The 14713-nt window shown below is 41.8% G+C and overlaps 1 protein-coding gene and 1 pseudogene across 1 annotated transcript in view; both read right to left on the bottom strand.

The window, feature by feature from the left end:
- The window catches only part of GRIN2B (glutamate ionotropic receptor NMDA type subunit 2B), a 493334-nt gene that overhangs the window by 354832 nt on the left and 123789 nt on the right, over positions 1 to 14713 (bottom strand). The gene's annotated exons all lie outside the window — the stretch shown is intronic.
- Positions 6312 to 7025, bottom strand: LOC144752206 (myosin regulatory light chain 2, smooth muscle minor isoform pseudogene; annotated as a pseudogene).

Here is a 14713-nt window from a genome sequence, read left to right as displayed (position 1 = left end):
TTTACAAAATGATCGTACACTGTGTGTTGTTATGCATTTTTTTAAGTGCAATGGTAAGATCAAGGAAATCTAGATATGACTAAGATTGGGAGGGATATTATGGACATATGTTGGGTGGATAGCAGAATTAAATTGATAGCAAATATTTTATGATTGTATTTATTCCACATGAAATGCAGGCAACTATTAATTGTTGCGTTTAGGTACTCCTTAGAGCAATTTTAAAGACTAAGATGGTCTAGACCCCCAGGAGAATGATAGTCGCTTTTGTATGATTACTTTATGCTGAAATTTGTATCTTAATGAACTCGATTCCGATTTTTATTATACCATCTCTTTTATGGCGGAGTTACTGCGGAATAAAGATTGATTACTGTTTTTACTACCCATGAAAGTTGGGAGAGGATGTGGCATAATGGTCAGAGCTGCCAATTTAGGAGCTTGGGAACCAACTTCGGAGCTTGGGAACCAGGTTCGAGTCTCGGCATCAGCTCAACAATCTGTGATTCTGGGCAAATTACGTAATCTCACCTTAAGTGAATGTGTCCTTAACTGGTGCGTGTGAAAACACCCGTGTTGATTAAGTGCCGGTGCAGAGCACCAGAAACCACCAACTCAAATTAAGCACTGCCTTCAACTACTGTTCCATCTCCAGCTGAGGATTTGAGGGCACTCATGGCTGGTTGGCAGAGTACTAGATATCTCAAAGGCACATGCCAAGCTTAGAACACTAAATTCTGGAGAAGGCAGGTCTGCTGTCTCAAAGAGGAGACAAGGGAAGGCAAAGAGCGCTTGTGGCTAACTGCATTGTTTTTTATTGTGTTGTCTGTAGTCCGAGAATGCTATAAGGAGCTCAGAGGCTGTGAGATGTTGGCATGCAGGGGAGGGGCTTCCATTTGGGCAGCAGGTTCAGTGGCACCAGGAACCAGATCCCTAAGGGGCCTGCTAAACCCTGATTATTGCTGCATTTCTCAGTTCAAACAACATCCAGGTGCCAATTTCCCTCATTGCATTAGGGCCCATAGCACCACGGTTAGGCCTCGGTTGTCTCTATTTATAACACCCTTATTAGATCCCACCTTTGCAGACCCAGGTTCATTATTGTGGTTTTACAACAGGACTTAGTACCTCCATGAGAAGTTTTTTTGGATCAAAATATTTTTTGCGAAAGGAGAAGAGAAGGACAAGAGGGAAGGGGAAACGGGGAAGGGGGAAGGGGGGGAGGAGCGTGTTATGTTTCACTCTATTCGCAAAGCTTGCTATTCCTTAAATCTATAAGACTTGAAGCAACCAGACCCACCCTTAACATTTCAACTAAAACTGGACCTTTTCCCTTCTCACATGTAATTTCTTGACAAAATTGAATGTACAATGTTTTAGAATGAAATGTTATGGAAGAAAACTTCATTTGCATAAGTCGCTGCAAGGGATTCTGGGCTCAAAAAAGATCTAATAAATAGAGGGATTTAGAGAGAGGGAAAGGGGCCACAGGTTGGTTAGAGGGAGACCTAGCCAGCCCTGGTCGTTTTCGAAGTGGGCTAACACAATTTTTACTCCAAGTTACTCACCTTATTAAGGGAATACTGTAAATAAATAAAAAAACGAGAAATACCGGACAACCTGCAGCCCGTGCTTCAGTTAATACCCAACACACTAAGAGGCCAAAACCCAGAATTTCTAGATAGCCTGGTCCAGCCTTTCTTACCCAGAAGTAGAAAACAAGTTTAGCTGTAATCAAAGACATCTTTCTCATATGTTTCCTTTTTGTTCTGCTTTTATGATTGCTTTTGCAATTCAAATAAAGATATTTTGACTTGACTTGGCTTGTCATACTCGCACTTCTATCGTCCAAATACCAAATTTACATTGTATTTACAGGGGGACACATACAGCAGACACATGAAATGCGAGGCCCCAAGGACTCTGGGGCATATTACCAACAAGTAGCGATATTTATCGCTAAATAGGCTTAGCGACGATTTTTTTATCGCTGAGCATCGCCGGAATTTATCGCTGAGATAACGTGCTATTAGCAACGATTATCTCCAAAGCGATACATTTTCCGGCGATAGCGGCGAAATGCGTGAATATCACTGAGAATACAGCGATATTCACGCATTAGCGACGAAATGCTCTTAGCCATATTATCCACCTCCCATTGGATAACATGGCTAAGAACTGTTCTGGGCAGGTGTTAGTATTTGGAGATATTCACGCCTAGCGCGAATATTTCCATCGCTACGCCTCCCTTGCTAATAGGCGATAGCGATGTTAGCGACTGTTTTCAGGTTTTCAGTCGCAAACAGTTTGGGTACGCCCACTTTGCATGTTATTAGCGATAAATATCGCTAACATGCAAAGCAGGCCCCAAACAGCTTGCTATCACCTAAAAGCTGTCGCTAACTGCTGTTAGCGACAGCTTGCTAATAGGGTGATAGAATTATCGCGGCTTAGCGGCCAAAAACGGCCGCTAAAGCAGCGAAAATTCCCTATCGCCACCCAAGATAATATGCCCCCTAGTTCCCTCTCTAGCGCCATTCAGATTCCAACTGTGTAGCGCCTATGCAGAAAGGGACAACAAGTCATGCTGCAGGGACATGAAATGTGGCCCTTCCAGAGTCTGCCCCCTCACAACTATCATTCAGCAGAAGATAACAGGTTACACCGCAGGCACATTTATCGGCAGGGTCCCCGAAGGTCCCCTCCTTCACCAGAGTCATTTATTGTCTAAATGTTTCTTATCCAGAAGGGACAGAAAATGTAGGGTCCCCAGGGGTCCGCACTCTCTCACAATGGTCATCTGCTCAGCGTATACGTGAGTCTTTCCTCTACAGAGTAGGACCACAGGGAGAGGGACCCCTGCAAGGGTGCTCTGTCCCACCATTGCGCTTCAACGTCTACATGTAGCTTGTGATCTGCTCATGCTATTCCGCAGAGGCCTGATCTTCCGCTGCAGGGCCATGCGGTTATAAAAACTGCACCCATCTGCTAAATTTTGGAATGAAATCTAAAACCAGTCCAAAACGTCCATGAAAAAAGAGCTCGGGGGTAGTTGGTGCTAACAGTCGTGGGCCCAAAAGACAAAGAGAGTATTTTAAGGTCTGCAAGCAGAAAATTGACTGGGGAAGGCATGAAATATTGTATTTTTCTTATTTCACGCCAGTTAAAGCATGAAAGCGAAGGAAGCCAAACAGTTTGAAGAAGGAATTATTCCTAGAGGAGCAGAGACAGGCCTGTCTAATCCAGGAAAATTAAGAGTTTCTTCTTGGGGACAATAAATAAAATAGGTTGTGGAGCCAATTGGAGGCAGAGAAGCGACTGCAGGGGATCCTGGTGAAGAAGAACCAATGGGAGCCAGAGCAGCCACTGCAGTAGACAATGGCAAAAAAGATTAACCCAGAGCAGAGAATTTACTGCTGAGGATCCTGACAGAAAAGGGCCAATCCACAACAGTAAAGCTGATGCAGAGTATTTCAGGGAAAAAAGTAATCAGCAGTGAAGAGGCTATTGGAGAGGACCCAGGCTGAAAACGACCAATCCGAGACAAAGAAAATACTGCTGAGGATCCTGACAGAAAAGGGCCAATCCATGGCAGTAAAGGTGATACATTCCAGGAGAAAAGGAGCATTCAGAGATGGAGAGGATATTAGAGAGGACCCCGGCTGAAAACAATCAATCCGAGGCAAAGAAGGTACTGCAGAGGATCCTTACTGAAATTGACCAATGTGACGTAGAGAAGGTACTACAGGGTCTCCAGGAGGTAGAAAAGCGATACACGGCAGGGACAGTACTGTAGAGGATCCTGACAGAAAAGGACCAATCCAAAGCAAAGAAGGTACTGTAGAGGATCCTGACAGAAAAGGACCAATCCAAAGCAAAGAAGGTACTGCAGAGGATCTTGACAGAAAAGGACCAATCCAAAGCAAAGAAGGTACTGCAGAGGATCCTGTCAGAAAAGGATCAATCAAAAGCAAAGAAGGTACTGCAGAGGATCCTGACAGAAAAGGACCAATCCAAAGCAAAGAAGGTACTGCAGAGGATCCTGACAGAAAAGGACCAATACAAGGCAGCTAATGAACTGCAGAGGATCCTGACAGAAAAGGACCAATCCAAAGCAAAGAAGGTACTGCAGAGGATCCTGACAGAAAAGGACCAATCCAAAGCAAAGAAAGTACTGCAGAGGATCCTGACACAAAAGGACCTATTCAAAGCAAAGAAGGTACTGCAGAGGATCCTGACAGAAAAGGACCAATACAAGGCAGCTAATGAACTGCAGAGGATCCTTGTGAAAATGCACCAATCCAAGGTCGAGAACCTACAGCTACAGCATTCGATCTTGGCGAAAAAGGACCAATCCAATGAAGACACCTGGTCACTCACAGAATATTGCACATATCACACCAGGGAGACACCTAGTCACAGATTTTATTTCACCCATATCACACAACGAAGGCATTTATTCAACTATGCAATGCGACACAGTGGAAACACTTATTCAGACACAGCACGATGCAAGATGCACAATGCCGCACATCACACGGACCAGGTCTTCTTGGCATAGGGTATTTCAAATAAATCACAGGATGGAGACTCCTATTTGCATAAAGAATTGCACGTACAAGTGATGGAGGAAGCATTCACAAACACTCAGGCATTTGAGGAGTATATTTAAAATGCCAGCAAATGAATGCATAAGGATGACTTTGACGTGATGCCTGACTGTAGATTCTAAAGTTCAAGTCAGCGAATGTCAAAACATGTATTTTGCTAATTGCTATGTTAACGTCTCTTTGTGCAATCATTTCGTATTCATTTTCTCTAATAATACCATCTTCCATAATGAACATTTATGCATTTCAGCGTTGAATCTCCATCTGCTTCTAAACCTTATCCACGTCAAGTGGGCACAATTTAATCGATCTGTGGGTTTACAGTGCAATGATACAGCCTGGGGTAACACACTGCGCTCTACAAAAACCCTACATAGACACAGACATCAATAACATGACATCTACCTTTTCTTACTGCCTGACATCAGAAAGAAAACTGCCTGTTAAATGTGTGAAATATAGCAGACATGTTCTAAATCAAGGAATCAGGCAAGTCAATCTTGCACATGCATGCATTCATGTTACAAGGATTTGTAACAAATAAGGACGTGTGTCTGTAATTACCGATTAATTAAATTACGACATAGACAAAACTATTTTTTAAAGTGGAGGTATTTCATTAAGTATTGAATAGACAAACCTGCCCTCTGACTACTTCTCTCAGTTACTTTGGGCCTTGGTTTCAGTTTCTTATTTTTTCTGTTTGAATCTTGCCAATTTGAAGGGCTTTAATGATATATTTAAAGATATACTAACATTTCCAGCCAATGTAAGCAAATTCCAAGGCACTGTTGGTGAAATGTACTCCCAGTAAGTTCCATGCTCCCTAAAGAATGTTTAAATTATGTAAATACTTTCTAGGCGCTGAAAATACATTCCAGTCCATTTAGATGAATCACACTCCAAACTTTGTAAAGATATTTTAGCATTTGCAAAGAAGATCCGGGGTATGTAAACATATTTCGGTCTATGTCAACATATCCCAGGCCATATCGATTAGACATATTCCACATGAGGAAACTATATTTCAGTTCTTGTAAAAGTGTTTCAAGATATGCAACAAACCCCCAACCTATGTAAACAATTTCGAGGCCATGTAAACACATTTCAGACTATTCAAGTAAAGTGCAGGTCATCTAGATGTTCACGTTCCATGTTGTATATCATATTCCATTCGGTGTACAGGAGTGTCAAAGTCATGATTTAAAAAAAGTCAAGGCTAAGCAAACGAGTTCTAAGCATTAGAAATATGTTGTAAGTAATGTAAACAAATCCTTTGCTGTGTACAACGATACCAGGCATATCAAAAGCATATCGAAGCAGTGCAATCTTTTCCATGCTATTTAAATCATTTCCACGCTAATCAAACACACTCTGGACCATGTGAATTTATTCTGGACTGTGCAAATTAAATACATGTCTTGACAGTGAATTCCATGTTCTATATACACATTCTTGTTCGTGGATCCAAATTGCAGGCAATTTAAACTTGTACTGGGCAGTGTAAAGCGTTTCTATATTATTATTTTTTGTATTTCAAAACTGCTTTATTACAAAAATGTAAAAATCCAGCTTAACCAGAAACACTGAGATTTTTGTTATGGATTTCCAAGTATAATTGGTCTTTACTCCCCAATTCCCTTCCCCCTCAGTTAACAGAGCCATCCTTCTATTTCCAGTTGATTACATAGTTGCAAATGCACCGGGGTGGCTTGGATTAAATCCATAAATACAAAGGCAAAAACTGAAGAGCTAAACACATGCAACAAGTTCTAGGAGGGAAGGAAACTCAGAAATGTGCACATGGGCAACATGAATAGAATTGCAGGTTTGGGAAATTTCTTTAATCATCTTTGTCCTTGGCTCCATGTTTTAGAATGCGTGTGAATTCAATGTAACTGAAGTTGCCTTTTTTGTCAAGGGGTGCCTCCCTGAACAACTCATCCACTTCCTCATCCGTAAACCGGTCTCCCATGGTAGTCAGTAGCTCCCTCAGATAATCTTCCTGAATGAAACCTGATGCTTCCTCATCGAAGCATGGAAAAGCATTTCGGATAACATCTTCTGGGTCAGTGCCATTTAGCTTCTCCCCAAACATAGTGAGGAACATGGTGAAGTTAATGGGGCCTGGAGCTTCATTCATCATGGCATCTAAGTATTCTTCAGTTGGATTTTTACCAAGTGAGGCCAGCATGTCATGTAGATCCTCCTTGTCAATGAAGCCATCTCGATTCTGGTCGATCATATTAAAGGCCTCTTTAAACTCCTGGATCTGGGACTGATCAAACATGGCAAAGACATTGGAGGTTGCGTGCTGAGGACGCTTCTTGGTGGTCTTGGTCTTTGCTCTTTTGCTGGACATGATGGAGGTTTTGGTGGCCGAGGCTGCGGTGGATTGGAAGGCGAGGAGAGAGCAGTGCGGACTCCTTCAGATGTGACAGACCTTCGACCAACAACAGCAGTGAGAGCCCGGCCAAGAAACCCACCAAAGCCCGCCTCCATATTATGTAAATATACATAAGGCTATATAAACACTTTCTAGGCTATTGAAACTTTTTACAATACTTGCAAATTAACCTCCGGCAATTCCAATGAAGTCTAGGCTATGTAAAGTGTTTTCAAGGCTTGCAAATATGTTCCAGGCAAAAAAAAAACATGTTCCTGATTACTTGCAGCTCTTTTCATTGGTGTCAACAAGATGTCGAATGTGCAATGACAGTCACAGGTATGTAGTTATGTCACTTATTGTTTATTTTTTTGTTCTGCCCATTCTGGTTTGCAACCGCCTGAGAATGTTCATGCAGATTACAGGAACTTTGAGTTGTGGAAAGGAGCACAGTGGCGGCTCCTCCGCTGAGGCGGCGGAGCGTCGCGCCACTGAGCAATTTAAAACGAAAAAATAAAATGATAATAGCTTAAAGGTATTATGATTTTATTGAAGCATACTGTCTCAATTGGTTGGGGGCGGGGCTGGGCTGTTTAGAGGCTGGGCGAGGAGTGCTAGGCCCTTCCTAAGTGGGCATGACATTAAGGCCGGCCGTCTCGTGCCGGCCATAATGTCATGCTCACTTTGCATGTTTCCTAACCAGGCTGCATGGAGAACAAGCCCAGCCTCGCAGCCCCTGTCCGAGCTCTGAACTAGGGCGATCAGACCAATCACAACGCTGCTGTAAGGCAGCACTGCGATCGATCAGGGAGTCTGGGAGGCTGCGTGCTTCCTGCTGCCCCGGGAGAAGAGAAGAGGACGGAAAAGAGGCGGCGGCTGGCTGGCCGCATCCAGGTAATTGGTTCATTTTAATTCCCGCCCCACTTTGCTCCCCCCTGCTCAGCTCCCCCACATCCGTTCGGTAGCAGCCGCTCCTGAAGGAGCCTGATGCTGCCTGCAGCCGGAGCATTGGCCCCACCCTCTCTCCATCATGGGTTGGGGGCTCTGCAAGGATCTAGGGTCTTTTCATTTCAAAAGGATGACATGGCCTGGCCCTGTTTGCTACTGGTTACTCTATGCAAACCACTCATTCCAGGCTGTGTAAACATGTTAAAGATTACTGAATGCAAATACAATCCAGACAATGTAAATACATTACACGTTAGTGAATGCAACTCCACACCCAAGGGGGGTGTAAAAGTGTTACTGGTTGCTGCAAAAAATCAGTTTCAGGCTAAGTAAACATATTACAGGGTAGTGAATGCAAATCTATTTGAGGCTATGCAAACAAACGTGTTATAGGTTGGTGTGTGCAAATGCATGTATTACTTTGTAAACCTATTTTTAATGAAGTTAGGAACACACCAACATCTAAAAAGGTTTCCTGCTGCTGTAAAAGGAGACGATACATCATGGACCCAGCCCTTCAAGTTCTAAGCGAGCAGCCTGTGATTCAACAGGTTTATAACAGAGCCAGGAGTCATGTTTAGTCTGAAATGGTACCGGTTGAGCATTTCATATTTAGGAGGCTGAACCTAGAAAGCTTCTCTATCAACTGTAGTTAAAAAAAATGGCCATGGACATTGCTACCTGGTTATCTGGCGGATCTTTGAAGTTTCCTTATTGACATTGGACTCTAATTTATGTATTAATGTTTTATTCTGATAAATTTAAGGCTTTGGTATACACTGGAAATAGTTATATTTTTGCACCATTTCCTTCTATAAAAAAGGTGGGAGAGATTGTTAATGTGGCACATTTCTTCCATTTGCTCTTCCGGTCTACGTTGTCAAAGGCTACATAAACCTCCTTCAGGCTGGGTAATCTTCTTGCCTGCCATGTAAAGTTTTTGAGTCTAAGTACATTTCTCACATGTTGTTTAGACCTCTTTGAAGGTGCACAGACATAATATCGACTCCAAAATATCGTCTGGACAGAATATCGAGTTTTAAATATCGTTTGGAGAAAATATCGACTAGACAGAATATCGACAGCCAAAATATCGTTTTTAAGGTAAGTGAAGTAATATCGACTGTAAATAATATAGACAGTGAAAATATCCAAGTATATAATCTAGATAGTAAAAAATATAGTTTTTTAAATAATATTTAATTATTTATAGTGTGTTTATGTTATAATATGTGTGAAAAGTGTCAATTTTTTTTTTTTTTTTAAATTAATTATTTTTTTAATTATTGTGTAATTTAATTCTGTAGCGGGTTGTGGGTTTATAGGGGAATAGGGTGGGAAGTAATTTAATTATAATTAATTAAATATGTAAATTTATTAATTGGTAGTAATAATTAATTAATTGGTAATTAAATAATATATGTTAATTATTTAAAATTTAATTGGTAATTAATTTTATTTAATTGATTAATTGCTAATTATGTCAATTAAAATAATGTATTTTCTCTAGCGGGTTGTGGGTTTATAGGGGAATAGGGTGGGAAGTAATTTAATTATAATTAATTAAATATGTTAATTTAATAATTGGTAGTAATATTTAATTAATTGTTAATTAAAAAATGTTTGTTAATTAATTAAAATGTAATTGGTAATTAATTTTATTTAATTGATTAATTGCTAATTATGTTAAATGAAAGGGGTATTTTTAGGGTTCAGGGTCAGTTTTTAGTTTTTGGGTAAAGGGGTATTTTTAGGGTTCAGGGTCAGTTTTCAGTTTTTGGGTAAAGGGGTATTTTTAGGGTTCAGGGTCAGTTTTTAGTTTTTGGGTAAAGGGGTATTTTTAGGGTTCAGGGTCAGTTTTCAGTTTTTGGGTAAAGGGGTATTTTTAGGGTTCAGGGTCAGTTTTCAGTTTTTGGGTAAAGGGGTATTTTTAGGGTTCAGGGTCAGTTTTTAGTTTTTGGGTAAAGGGGTATTTTTAGGGTTCAGGGTCAGTTTTCAGTTTTTGGGTAAAGGGGTATTTTTAGGGTTCAGGGTCAGGTTTCAGTTTTTGGGTAAAGGGGTATTTTTAGGGTTTAGGGTCAGTTTTCAGTTTTTGGGTCAAGGGGTATTTTTAGGGTTCAGGGTCAGTTTTCAGTTTTTGGGTAAAGGGGTATTTTTAGGGTTCAGGGTCAGTTTTCAGTTTTTGGGTAAAGGGTTATTTTTAGGGTTCAGGGTCAGTTTTTAGTTTTTGGGTAAAGGGGTATTTTTAGGGTTCAGGGTCAGTTTTGGGTTTTTGGGGTACATATACAATATTGCCTATTTTTTAATTAAATGTTGTTACTATATATATATGTTTTAAGAAATATGATTAAAAATATATATTTTTTTTACTTTCATTAAATATTTAATTATTAAAAGTTATTTTAAGTATTGTTAATTATATTTTAGTAATTAATTTTTTATATTAATGTAATTAAACATTGTTTTTAGTAAAGTCGATATTTTTTACAACGATATTTTTGTAAACGATATTTTGTAGTCGATATTTTTGTACTTACCTGTTTGTACATACAAACTCGATATTTTTGTAGTAGATATTTTCACCTCGATATTTTGGGTACTCGATATTGTGGTAGTCGATATTCTTTCAGTGATCCCTCTTTGAAGTTATGCAAATTACTCAAAGGCTAAATAAACCTCTTTCAAGCTACACAAACTTCTTATGGACTAGTATGCACACCTCTTTGAGGGCATGTAAACATCTTACAGACTATGTGGACCGCTACCTTGAACTCTTTCATACTATGTAAACTCACAGGTTATGCAAACATTTTTCAGTCCAACTACATTTGTACCAATTTATTTACATCTATAACAACCTGAGAAACCTTTTTAGGGTTATGTAAACACATTCAATGTAAAGTGAACAGAAAATAGGATAAATACATTTATTCTAGTATACATATGCCTATTCCAGGCCATTTAAAAATTGTTCAGACTATGTACACCTTGTATAATTTGCATAAACGTATTGCAGGCCGTTCAAACAAATTCTACAAGCTATAAACGTACTCAAAGCTGGGTAACCCTATGCTAGAATTGATCGCCCTATTCCAAGTCAGGCAAACCTTTTCCAGGCTTTGAACACCTATTTCAGTCTATGTAAAACTACCCCATGGTATAAAGGCATGCTGCAGGCTGTGCAAATCAATTGTAGACTGTGCAAACCTATTTCATGCCATTTTGATACGTTACCAACTATAGAAGTTGAAGTTGAAGTTGAGGGAATTTATAAAGCGAGCGTATACCAAAAAGGTTTCATGGCGCTAATACAGTGCGGTACAGAATAGACAACACTTAGACCTCAAACGCTCTGGTGAATAACCAGGTCTTCAAACCTTTGCGGAATTCTAAATATGATTGAGAGAATCGAAGGTTGTCAGGGAGAGCATTCCAGAACCTGGAAGCCAAGAAAGAAAAACTCGACCCCCCATGTTTCTTCCTGACAAAACGTGGGACAACCAAAAGGTTCTTGGAGGAAGACCGTCGGTTTCTGGAAGGAGTGTAGGTTAAGAGCCTGGATGCCACATATTGGAGAGCTAAGCCCGCCAGTGATTTAAAAATAAGACACCCCAGTTTAAATTGGCATCTTTGGGCAACCGGCAACCAGTGCAATTGCCTCAGGAGCGGAAGAGCTGGATGGAATCTGGACCGACTATGAATCAGCCTAGCAGCCTGATTTTGAATGAGCTGAAGTCGGCGTAATTCGTAAGCAGGGATGCCAATATAAAGAGAATTGGCGTAGTCCACCCTAGAGATGACAAGGGAAAGGAGGATAGACTTCAGAGCATCAAAGGTGAAAAACCGGGAAACCTTCAGAATGGTACGGAGGCATAGAAAACAAGAAGAGACAATCATGCTGATCTGGGTATGCATCGAAAGGTCATCACTAATTTTAATGTCCAAACTTTTCACAGATTTAGCCGCAGAAAGTGCTGGTCCAAAGAAGGAAGGCCAGAAGTTGGAACACCAGGGATTGGGAGAGCCTCCGATCAGGACTAGCTCCGTCTTATCGGGATTTAACTTCAGATGGTTCGTGCTCATCCAGTCCTGGATAAAAATCATAGTGTTCTGAAAATGGGAAATAGAATCAGGGGAGGAAGAAAGGTGAATATGAGTTGAAGGTCATCAGCGTAATTAAACACTGTGACCTCCCGGTGACGCAAAGCATAGATTAAAGGAAAAATATAAAGATTGAAAAGAAGGGGAGAGAGGGCAGAGCCTTGGGGGACACCACAGGTTACCGCTCGGGGAGTAGAAGAAAAGGAGGACAGCTGGACCGCCTGTTGGTGGTTCTCAAAAAAGGAAAAGACCCAGCTCTGGGCAACATCCGAAATGCCAGCACACTTGACACAGTAGACCAAAAGAAGATGGTCGACCGTGTCAAAGGCGGCTGATAGATCTAGGAGTATCAGGCCCTGAGAGGAACCATGGTCAGCACTCACTCTCAGATCATCTAAGACCGAGAGGATGACTGATTCTGTAGAGTGGGTAGGCCGAAAGCCGGCCTGATAGGAGTCCAGATAATTGGAGGCCTCGATGAAAGAACTCAGGCAATGAGTGACATATCTCTCTAACACCTTGCCCAGAAAGGGAAGCAAGGAGATGGGACGAAAATTAGAAAGAACAGTAGGGTCGGCCTCTACCTTTTTCAGAACCGGAACAATCTTGGCTGACTTGAAAAGACCAGGGACAACACCTAATGACAAAGATTTATTAAGGAGGGCAAGAGGTGGATCAGAACAAATCGAAAAGATCTCCCGAAGGATGTGTGAAGGGCAGCTGTCAGTGGGAGAGCCCGATTTCGTGGAATTCACCAGACTGAGAAAGGTCTCAGTCGAAATGGGGGGGAAATGCGTAATAGAATGTATGCTAGGAGGCGGTAAAGGAGGATCAAAGGCGGAGGAAGGGGGGGAGATATGTAGTTTAATTGTAGAGATTTTAGTGAAAAAGTAGTCTTGAAGAGAATCACATAGATCCTGGGACGGAAGCGGTTTGGCAGTCACTCGATCGAGTTTAGACAGACTGTTGAGAATAGAAAAAATGTCCTTAGATTTATTAGGGGAGGATAGAATCAATGCAGAAAAGGATTGGGTTTTAGCGGCAAGGATGTCATTTTTATATTCCCTAAGAGTAGTGGAATAGGTCATTTTGTCAGATGGATCGTAGCCCCGACGCCACTTACGCTCTGCCCGTCTAAGCTGGAGTTTTTTAGCTTGTAGAGAGGGAGAGAACCATCTTTGTGCATCATGTGAGCGCTTAAGTCGAATTGATCTCCAAGGGACCAACTCGTCACAAGATGAAGTAAGCCAGGCGTTAATAGCCAAGGCCTGGTCAATTAGAGAGGAATCTAAATAGTCTCCATTGAGCAGGCTAGAGGAAGAGAGCGAATCACACAAAGAATTAATATTAACTCGTCCCCAATTCCTCACTTTAATATTAGTAGGTGGAGGAGTACTAGCAGTGGGTTTTAATGATAAGGAAATAGAAACCAGATAATGGTCAGACCACAAACAAGGAAAAACCGAGAGTAAAGAAACATCTAAATTAACTGACAAAATTTGGTCGAGAATGTGGCCAGACTTATGGGTGGGTGACTCAACCAATTGAGTCAAATTCAAGTGAGTAAGTAGATCGGAAAACTCCTTAGAATGGAGTCCTCCAAAGGATCACCAGGCCAATAGTTAAAATCACCTAGGATCACAATACGTGCATTGTTTACTGTCAAGTTAGCAAGAATATCCCCTACCAGGGTTGAAAAGGCGGGCCTAGATTGAGGGGGGTGATAAAATATGACGCAAACAAGCGGAGGAGAGACAAAGTTTTCATGACTAAATAGTCGACTGCCGGAATCGCCGGAGAGGGTATTAGAGAGAATGACCATCTTGAGTGAATAATAGCAGCCACGCCACCCCCATGTTTTCCAGGCGCAAGATTTGAGTGCAAAACATAATAATTGTCGGGAATGGCCACTAGGATATCAGGCGAAGATGAGGGAGTGAGCCAGGTTTCGGTCAGAAAAAAACAATCAGGCTGAACTTGATCAAGAAAGCTGAACGTCTCTAAGTGGTGTTTAGCTAATGATCGAGTGTTAAGCAAGCATGACGAAAAAGTCACGGGAGGGCTGACCGAGGGAGGGACCATTGGTAAAGTCCCACTGTCTTTAAGGACAGTAGCTTCCTCAGCTCCAAGTAGCGGGAAGGAAGGGTCGGGGCAAGTAAAAAGACCAAGTGAAACAAGCTTGGCCTGTGTGTGTTTAGGGATAGACCACTCACCTTGGCACGACACGAGCTCAGAGGAGGAATAGTTAAAAATCTGTGCAGCATTACATGCCCCTTGCCCCGGTCTGCCGCGGACGGGCGCAGATGGGCTCGCCTTAGGCGCGCCATCGGCCGCCCGCTGAGTGGCCAGTGTGGCATGTGGGCTTTGTAGTCCACAACCGTGACGCCTCAGGTAAGGCTCCGCCCCCCTGGATCGGATGGAGGAAGACCAGGTGACTCGTTTCAACACAAGCCCTCCGCTCGAACGGGAAAACCCGGCGTCGGATCGGGCTGTGTCGAAGAGGCACCAGCGATGGGGGCAAACTAAGCCCGGAGGAAATAAAGGTAAGAGACAGGCGAGAGGTTAACAGGGCATGCTGAGCAAAAGGATCAGAAGCTCAAACTAATGCCTACGAGTTTAAAAATAAAAGGGCAGGAGCAGCTGAGGAGATGTAGAAATCCCAGGCTTA

The sequence above is a fragment of the Lissotriton helveticus genome, chromosome 1_1 (assembly GCF_964261635.1).
Source record: "Lissotriton helveticus chromosome 1_1, aLisHel1.1, whole genome shotgun sequence".
NCBI lineage: Eukaryota > Metazoa > Chordata > Amphibia > Caudata > Salamandridae > Lissotriton > Lissotriton helveticus.
Note: the sequence above shows the minus strand (reverse complement) of the source record. Positions and strands in the feature narration are given on the sequence as shown.